The sequence below is a fragment of the Ursus maritimus genome, unplaced genomic scaffold (genome assembly GCF_017311325.1).
Source record: "Ursus maritimus isolate PB19 unplaced genomic scaffold, ASM1731132v1 scaffold_7, whole genome shotgun sequence".
Lineage (NCBI taxonomy): Eukaryota > Metazoa > Chordata > Mammalia > Carnivora > Ursidae > Ursus > Ursus maritimus.
The window spans coordinates 13,247,458-13,257,590 of record NW_024426885.1 but is presented as its reverse complement, the minus strand read 5'-3'; the positions used below and the strand labels follow the sequence as shown (position 1 = coordinate 13,257,590).

General features: G+C 48.6%; 1 pseudogene; it reads right to left on the bottom strand.

Moving 5' to 3' along the window:
* Positions 1-3,957: 3,957 nt before the first annotated feature.
* On the bottom strand, positions 3,958-4,054 carry LOC121101353 (annotated as a pseudogene).
* Between the last annotated feature and the right edge of the window lie 6,079 nt (positions 4,055-10,133).

The window sequence follows — 10,133 nt, the reverse complement described above, 5'->3', positions numbered from 1 at the left end:
AGGATAACCTTGATCATTTTTTTAGAAAAGAATTTCGAATATCCCCTTAAAAGACCAAAAACTTGTCACTCGTGGTCTCATGGTACCCATCCTGCTGCTGAAATATCCCTCCCCAATTACATGGAACTGCCTAGTGGGTGCGTCAGGGTGTTCTGATGGCCCAGGAGTACTGCTGCTCGGACTCCCCCAGGTGTCTGTCTGAAGACCCACTGTTAGGGCACCCCTTCCTGGGAAGAGCATATGATTATGCCACTGAGTGGTAGAGGGCCCAAGAGCAGGCTGCGATGAGGGTGAGGGAGGGCCTCGGGCTGGGGCCCTGTGATTGGGTGGGGTTGGAGGGTGAGGGTTTGGGGGGATGCTGAGGACAGGTGCACACCGAATTCACAAGCATGCCACCGTGGGGTTGGACACTGTGGATGGTTGGTGGGATGCCAACCTAGTTATGGCACTACTAGCCATGCTCAGATGAGACCTTGGTGTCTCCTACGCATCAGGTACCCGGAAGTGGGACTGGGCCCCAGAGACCTTGGAATTTCTAGATTGCCCTGGCAACAGGATCAAAGTCTTCTCCTCCTTTAGTAGCACTTCATGGGCATCGTTGTGTTATCTGACCTGACATGACACTCATCACAAGTCCCCTGAATGAGGGAATGAATTAATGATTGAACAAGTGAGTGCCATGACTACCGTGGTCCAAATCCCATCCTTCCTTCAGCTGCTGTTCAGGGTCACTTCCTCCAGGAAGCCATCCCTGAATTCTCCTGCCTTTCCCTATCAAGACACTTACGGTGCTGGATGTGTGACCAATGCGTAAACGCTTCCCTAGGTGCTAAGAACTAGAAGGTCTTTCTTGTGTTTTCTGGTGGTTCCTTATTCTAGCTGGACAACAAACACATTTCATCAACATGCACTCATTCAGCTCTTACCATTGGCCTCACACTGGGCTGGACCCAACGAATTTGAGAGAAAACTGGACAGATAAGGAGCTTATAGCCTAGTGTTGGAGTTGGCAAACTGCTGCCCATGGACTGAAGCCAACTGCCACCTGCTTTTGTAAATAAAGTTTTATTGGTGCACAGTCATCTCCATTGGTTCACACGTGGCCCATGGCTGCTTTTGAGCTACGATGACGGAACGAAGTTGCTATGACAGAGACCACGTGGCCTGCCAAGCCCAAGATATTTGCTCTCTGGACCTTTACAGAAAGGTTTGCTGCCCCCAGTCTAGTGAGATAGACAACAGAGAAAAAGATCATTCTGGGATGATGTGTGAGAGACAAGAACAGGGTAATGTGGCTGAGCCTGGCGGGCCTGGGGGTGTGTGTGTTATGGTAGCTAGGGCGGCTAGGAAAGTTGCTTTCGTGGAAATGTTCTGTGAGCTGAGACACGAAGGGTGAGAAGGCCACTCTGTGGGTAGTTGGGGAAGAGCATTCCTCAGGGAGAGAAGAGCATGTGCTAAGACCTTGGGTGTGTTGGAGGAATGGACGAAAGCTTGTGTGGCCGGGAATGTAGTGGACAAGGAGAGAGTAGGACAAAGCCAGCATTGGGGGGTAGGCAGGGGCTAGGTCAGTGATTCCCAAGGGGGCAATACTACCTTCTTGAATTTGTTTGGGGTATTTGTGGGGGGCATGCCATAAATTCAGTGAGCCGGCACCAAGGATGCAAAACTTCAAGTAGTCTGACACAACAATGGACCGTCCTGGGTCCTACGGGACTTTGGGGTGTCCTGATGGATACTCATGTAGGTGGAAAGCCAATTTCTAATGATCTCACCTTGGACTTAAATCTCTTACTCATATAAACTGCAGACGACTTTGGCGCGGGGTCAGTTATACACGGAATTGTCTAGGAATGGACCTACCCTCTAAATGTAGGGAAGACTGCTATGTTTTGCTTGGAACATTACCAAGTGACGTTCGCCATGTTGGGAAAATCATGTCACCCATGGCAACATCACTTTCGGTATTTGAGTCTCCCGAACAACACACCTGTTGTCACGTGTGTTTGCAGCTGTGGCATTCACTGTGACCTTACCCACAAAGGCACAGCCTTATGTTGGTCAGGGAAGTCATGCCGGAGAATTGACCTGTTGAAATGCCTATTGTTTTATTACAAATTACTTCTTCTCCTCCCACCTTTATATTACAGTTCAGGCATTATATCGATTAAAACCTCAATGTTTTAGTGTAAAGAAAAATTGCACTACCTCTGAATTTTGTCTCAGGGTAGCAAAGAAGCATTGCCAAATATTGTCTGATGGCAGCCCCAGGGCTGGACCCCACAGCTTCATGTGGGTCTTGAATCCGAGTTTGGATTTTGTGCTCAGAAAAAATGAGGAGCCCTGGCAAGAAGAGTGATGGGTTCTTGCAGGCAAGGGTGCCGATGACACCCCCTCCTTTTCTCTTTGACCCTGCCCCCGCTGCCCCCAGCACGTGGCACAGCTTGGTGTCCAGCAGACAATCTGTAAATTAAAGTGCTACCAGCAGGAACCACCTCAGCCCGGGAGCTCAGCAGGCCTGCGCTCCTCCTTACACGTGAGGTTGCTCTGGCCAAGAGGGGTTAAGTGGCGTGTCTGGCCAGGCGGTAATGGGATCTGGTAAACACGGCGTATATATGTCTTTGGGTTACGGCGCCTGCCTCCGTTTCCTGCTTCTGACAGCCGTCCTGGTCCTTTCTAGATTCCCTGCTTGCTGATCTACCCATTCACCTTGGCCACCTGCCCAGGTCCAGTCCTGCTCCTAGGCCTTCCCCCTCACCCCTGTTACTCCGGTCTCAGGAGCCAGCTTCTCAACCTTTAGACCCCAGGCCAGGATCTAAGAATAGCACCAAGAGTACTCCCCAACACCTTCAACAGATGTGCCCGCAAATTACCTGGTCCCCGTGGTGAGGAGCAGGGGAGGAAAGGGCATCGTTTTCCTAAAAGCATTACACACTTAATTTGCAAAGTTACATCACACATCCGTGCACAGGTCAACTCTCCGGGAGCTTATTTCAAGACCAGAGGCAGGTCCGTGTTCCTGAGCGCGTCCTTCACGGAGAAGACAGCACGGGCGGGGACATAGAGGATTGTGCAGGGTAGGTGTTCCCGCGTGTACAAGGTCAGATGGAGAGAGGTGGATATTCGCAGGGCCCCTTCTTTGCCCCTGTCTCCACAGACGTCATCGCCCATCTTTCAGAGACCCCGTGTACATTTGCAGCACCCCCATCTCACAGGTGCAGAGACCGAGCTTCACGACATTGTGTATCCTTCTACCCCTTACATGCCTTGTGACACGGGCCAAACCTGAACTTGAACTCAGGTCTCGAGACTCCCAGCATGCCTCGAGACATGTGAATATGAGGTCTAGATCCTATCACATGTGCCTAGCATGTAGGTGAACATACACGTTGAGATGTACTTTGTTTTTTATTATTAGAATACGTCTGGGTTCTTTATTTTGTCAGAGTAGCAAAAAGCTGCGGAACCCATGTGAGATTACAGCCAGGAGTGGATAGAGACTTGTCCGCAGAACAAGTTTAACGGGAAGTGGTAAAAAGGGATAAAGGTCGAGTTCACTCTTCTATCCCATAAAGTCCAGCTCAGTCAACTGAAAAAATAAAATTGTCTTGAATTTTTGTTGTTAATATAAGCATTTTTGAATATTGACATGAGGGTAGTTTCATGTGCAAAAGAGACCATTTAGAAGTATTTAGTTTCCAGAATTAATGTTAGATACATTATAGTTACAAAGTTAAAAGTCTCGTTCTTCCTTATATTTTCAAATTCTGCTTCTAAATGATATTACCCAATTTATTCTCCTAGTAATGTTTTGTATTGTGTGTGTGCGTATATATACATATATAATAAAAAGTACTGTTTTAATCATTTTTGGAAGTTTAACCTGATAATTTATTTGTGAAAAAAGCTAGTTTTGTGGAGAAAAAATTCAAACCTTTCCCTGTAAACATAAAGAGACTCAAAAATATGGAAGCCTTCACGAATTTGCATGTCACCCTTACGCAGGGACCGTGCTCATCTTCTCTGTATCGTTCCAATTTTAGTATGTGTGCTGCACTATTTTAATCATTTTAACTGTGCAGTCCAATGACATCAAGTACATTCACACAGCTGCACATATCTACTTTTTAAAAACAACGTAAGAAATCTTTTCTAAAAATTCTAGCAAAGGACAAATGGATCAAAGTCTTCTGGGAGAAAAGGCAGCCCCAGAGGCCACCTTGCCCACGTCCCCGGGGGCCGGAGAGCACTTGGAAGCATATGTGCTCACCTGCTAAGATGTATATTTCGGCCAGGTTTTATCAGCCGTGCTTGCTGATACCTGATCATTTCTTGCTACCGCGGAGATAGCCTCTCAACACCAGCCGGCCTCTTCCTCCCTCTATTTTTCAAAGCCATGTTTCCCCAACCAGATTTACATTTTCAAAAACCCTTCAGATAATCACAAACCCAAGGAACTTCCACTCCTCTGAGGTTTAATTAGGAGAAACTGTCTTTCTAGTACTTCCAAGAGCCTTGCTCTAAATTTCTCAGCGGCAAGAGAAGGTTCACGGCGGATGAGTGGGGGCAGGCGGAACCTGTGAACAGCCGCCCTCTCTGTCCCCCTCTGTCCCTTGCAGCAGAGATAAAGCCATGTTGCAGGTCACTGAAATCACATTGTGAGTGTGCCCTGTATCATTAGGACCCGGAGAATGGGGATGATCGGAACGCAGGATAACACATTAGCGATAGATAATAGAGTCTAAATAAACATAATCAGCTTTCCTCTATGTCTTCAGACCAAAGCTTATCTATAAATACCCTAATGACGCCCAACCAGCCAATTACTCGTTTCTTGGAAGAGCCCCTTATTAATGGCGTTGCAGTGAGGGAAAAACATTAATTATTGGACACAGTGGGATCTTTTACGTTCTGTCTGGTCCGGACAGCACCAATTAATGCAACAATTATTATCAACGACCGTGGCAGCATACTGAGTGCAGCCACCCCAGGCTGGCTCGATGGGGTGGGAAGAACTGCACACTGGGGGGACATCACCCACACTCTTTTTATGGAGCCTGCTTCTTCATCACTGCGGAAGCTGCTGGAACAAAGCAGAGGGTGGCCAGAGTGTGTTGGTTTTTCTTTTTAAACCACAAGATAGTGTTCCTGGGTGCTAAGTGGGGAAGAGTGGGAGGAGTCAGGCCCTGGTCTGTTGTGTTGAGTTGCCAAGTGAAACCAGACAGAAGATTGGAGAAGAGAGGCCACCTTCAGAGCATGGAGCATCTGGCTTGGCTCCTGCCCACTCCTCCAGGCTCTTCTCTCCCACTCATTATGGTGCAGCCCCATGTTTCTCCCTCAGCTTCTCCAGTTCGGCTGTGCTCCATCCTACCCCAGGACATTTGCACAAGCTATTACTCATATCCAAAAGATCTTCCCTTGCCCTTTGCAAGGCTAACTCCTTTCTTTTTTTTTTTTTTTAAAGATTTTATTTATTTATTTGACAGAGACAGAGACAGCCAGCGAGAGAGGGAACACAAGCAGGGGAGTGGGAGAGGAAGAAGCAGGCTCACAGCGGAGGAGCCTGATGTGGGGCTCGATCCCACAACGCCGGGATCACGCCCTGAGCCGAAGGCAGACGCCTAACCGCTGTGCCACCCAGGCGCCCCAAGGCTAACTCCTTTCTGAATGCAGTACCAAGGTTCCCTTTGCAGAAAGGTCTTTGTTGAGCCTGAACCCAAAATATACCTTTTCCTTAATACCAGTCACTTCTCGTTTCTATCTTTTGCACTGCATCAATCACAAATCATGAGATATTTAACAGATATATCTTATTATTTTATTTGTGTCTCTCTCCCTCCCAAGAAAGCAAGCTCCATGAGGACAGGGACTTGGTCTTTTTTCTCCAGCATCTATCCAAATGTTTTGCATTTAGGAGGGGCTCAGTAGCTATTTGGTGAGTGGATAAATAAATCCATGCCCTGTGTAGAAACAGATAATACTTGCAGGTGCCACACAGACTAAACCAGCTCTTCTCTTGCAAAAATACCATAGGAAAAAAAAAAAACCTCAAAATTGTTCTATTCAGAGCAATAACATTTCCTGCAAACTCTATGTCAGCTCTACTTCTGCACTTGAAAGGTGATGGATGTGCTTGAAGGGCCTTTGATGGGCCGTCCTGCAAAATACTGGCGTCTATTATGACTCACACCACGGCACTTTATTGGAGCTGGCTGAAAATGAATCTGCTTTGCCCAGGGTACAAAACTGTTGCAGGAATGCTTTTATTTTCCTCTTCTCAGTGACAATTGAGGATCTCTTCTGGGAGGCATTAATTACAGAGCACTTTGGAAAATTGGTCCAGTGAAGGATGGAAGAGCTCCCCAGAGCCTTGGTCAGGGCTCTGCGAAGTGGGCATGCCCTTGTGGCCCTTCTGGAAAAAGATCTCCAGGCTGTTTGCACCAGAAGTTACCCTTTAGAGTGTTCAAGCAGTTCATAGGTGTTATTCAAAGTCAGAGCCAAGTTCAAGAAACTTATTCAACCTTCCTGAACCTCGGCAATCGGCAGCCACTCACCACATCCAGCCCTGTGCACCCTTCACTGAGATGACCTTCTTCTGGGGTTTTCTAACCAAAGTGGAACCATGGAAGCTTAGAGGCAGTCCTGGGGCGTCCTCAGCCTAGGACTGCTGTACAGATGTGGCCGAGGCAGGCATTACCATCCCATTTCTTCCAAATAACCATCTCCAGGGAAATACTTAGAAATGACAGGGACACTTGCGGCATCTGTCGGGGCTGCTTTTGCTTTCATCTGCCCGAGAATGGCGATGACCTCAACTCACAACGATCTCACCCGCTCTGCACGCCTCTAACACATTTTGTCTTGACCCTGCCATGGTGCTCAAGTGTGAACCGCCCAGCTCCTGGTCTGTTTGGGGGCAGACAGGTGGGGAGCTGCTGGAGGGCAGGGTCTACGACATCTGCACACCCCGCTCAGCGCCTAGCTTGCCGATGCCAACTTGGCCGTGTTCAGTAGAAGTTTATTTCAGTGCCACATTGTATCGACATTCTGGTCTCTTCCTCTGCCGCCTGAGACCAGCCCGTGGCCTGTGGAGAGCGGGAACCAGAGACTATTCATCCTTCTATCTCCCATCCCTGGTGCAGGGCCCTGGCCCCAAAGTGACTTTCAGCCCTCAGAATGCGTGAATGTGTAGGTGCTGGAATGAGGCTGCCGTAGGGGCATTTCCGAGGTGGCGGTCCCTGCTGCAGAATGCCCTTCCTTTCCCTTCCGCCCCAGAAGGAGCATCGGGGGTTACTCTGTGCTTCTGGAGGCCCAGCAGAAAAATAAAAATGAAACATTACAGTGAGGTGTTTCCAAAGAAGGAGGCTGGCGAATCTGAGTTCAAATCCCAGTCCTGCCACCTACTGGCAGAGGGTACTGGACATGTTCCTGAATCTTCTGGTGCCTTCGTTTCCTTGTGTGGAAGATACAAATAACGGTCATGCTCTCATCACGCCGGTGGGGTGTTTGATGTTTGGCTAACAGTGAAGTGTTTAGCATGGTGTGTGGGACAAAATAAACCTCCACTAATTGTTAGCTGCTGTGATTACTACTGCCATCAATGAAGAGGTTTAGAACACAGGAGTGAGGTCTCCAAGGATGGTCAGTTGACAGGTTTATACTGAACGCCCACCGGGAGCTAAGCACTGTCCTGAGCCCTGAGGATACAGTGCTGACCAACGTTGGTTCTGTCCTAGAGAATCTGTTGCACATTAACCAAATACAGGCTCCTGCTGGCTGGAGTCTTGCTTAGTCTGGAGACCCTGACCCATGTCCTGCAGGAAGACACCTAACGCCCACGCGAGGTGTTTGGTGAACAAAAGGAACGGCAGTGACCTTGGAGTGTGGACTGCTTCTCCAGGGGCCAGCGGCGGTGCGGGGGGTGTATTTCACCCCTGACTGTAGTCCCCGGATTGTGCTGGACAATCATTAACCATCTTTAAATCAACCAGGGCCTGCAGCCATGTAGAAATGCCCGTGTCCGAAGGCTCTAGATCATAAATCCTGGGCTGTATTCAGAGGGTCTGCTGTAGGACACTAAATCGGGATTCATGTTTGAAACTACTGTTTATTTTCTCTGTTTGTGGCTTCTCGATATGTTTGACATTATCAGACTGATTGTGACAGCAGTCCTCTGGTTACTATGCTTGGGGGGACGACTGTCTCTTTCTCTGGGATCCCTCGGAACCCTCCCGACTGAAGCCCCATGTGCTACATAGTCCCTGTCTTCTCGGACCACCTGCGCTCTCCTGTCCCCCATCTGATCACCCTGCTTGTGTCTCAGGACATTTCGTGCAAGTTCAGTACCGTCCTCAGCACCGTACCGACCCGTGAACCTCGCATAATTGGGGTCCCTCACGTAATATGTGTACCTTACATAATTGCTCTAACCACCTACCTTATTTAATTGGAAACCAGGAACCTTTGAGCTATCTAATGACATCATCTGACTTTTATTAATTTCTGCCTATTTGCTCAGTTGCCGATTTCTAAGCTTGTCCTGAACCTTGATGAGGGAAGAAAATGCTGAGCGGGCAGCTACCAACAGAGTTTGTTCAAGCAATAAATGAAATATTAAATGAAAAGAAATGAAATCAGTAATAAAGGAAACCCACAAAAATATTAAGCCGTGGTACCAAAGACCATCTCTACTGAGTCCCAACAAAACTTTCCTTTACTATGAAGATGGGAAAGTCTCCTGGACTCCAAATCAGCTCTGGGGAGTATGCAGGAGAAACCAGCAGGCAGAAGGTTCGGGGAGGCCCTGGGGTAGTAAGTAGCTAAGAAAACAGGCATTGAGAGAGGCTGCTGGCTAGCCACACGAGCTGGGGTGAGTCATCTAGGTTTGTGGGGCCTCTGTTTATTCATCTATAAAAAAGGAGCCAAAATTAGCCCCCGTATCACAGGGTGGTGCTGGGCTCGAATGAGATCATTCGTGTGACGCACTTAAACCAGCGCCTGGCTCATCGAGAATGCTCAATAACAGAAGGATGAGTGCTTTTCTAATAATTGGAACCGGTTAAAGATGGCCTGAGCTTCCTTGGGAACGGGCGAGGGGGTCCCCTGCCACCAGACGTCCTTTAGAGAAGGCAACAGACTCTCAGAGTTTCTGGTGCAACCATCAGCCAGGGAGAGTGATAAAGTTCGACTCTGATTTAAATACGTCGTGGGCGAGGCCTGCGATTCTGCATTTCTAAGGCGCCCCGCGTAATGCCGATGTTGCCAATGACCACACTTGGGTAGCAGGGAGCTGGCTGGGTCCTTGGGGAACTGCTGCAGAAGGTACTCGATAATCCGGATGGAGCAATGAGCTGGGCCCCTGCTGTCCTAGGTGGTGGCCCCTGGTCACATGTCTCGAGCATTTGAAATGCAGCTTAGTCAAATTCAGATGTACTATGAGTGTAAAATACACAAAAACTTAGTATACAAGAAAAGCATGTAAAATATCTCAATGATTCTTATTACATGCTGAGGTGATAATATTTTGGATATATGAGCTTCAGTAATCTATTAAATTAATTTCACCTGTTTCTTTTTACTTATTTCGTTTTATATGAATATTGGACAATTTCAAATGACGTACGTGGCTCCCATTTTATTTCTACAGGGCAGCGCCGAGCTGCATTATCCCTCAGGTCCCTTTGGAGCGGGGGCCCCCAGGAGACTGGCTTCTCACTAGGGCTCTGAGCTGATGTCCCCCCCATGTCCTCGTGTGTGTCATACGTGTCCCCTGGAGCACATGTGTGGCCCGTTTCCTCCCAGGGCTGGAGGCATCGAGCAGGGAGAGAAGAGCGCCAGGGGTCTCCGGCCTCCTGTCTGCCTGGGTGGGGGCAGAGGGCGAGGAGGGAACTTGTGTGTTCTCTCCCTCTCGTTCTCTCGGAACTAGCAGGACACCCAGTGCTGTGCTGCTACAGGGACCATCAATTTCTACCTTGAAAACGTGATTTCTTGGAAGAGCTGCTCTGGAGGGAAGCACACTTCATCTTCAGCCCAGAGCTCCTCACTGAATGGACACATCACCACCCAAAGTAAAAATGGCTGCAGGGGTGGGGCGGGGAGGGGAGACGTTTCCTTTGGGAGCTGGGTGTTTAGGAACC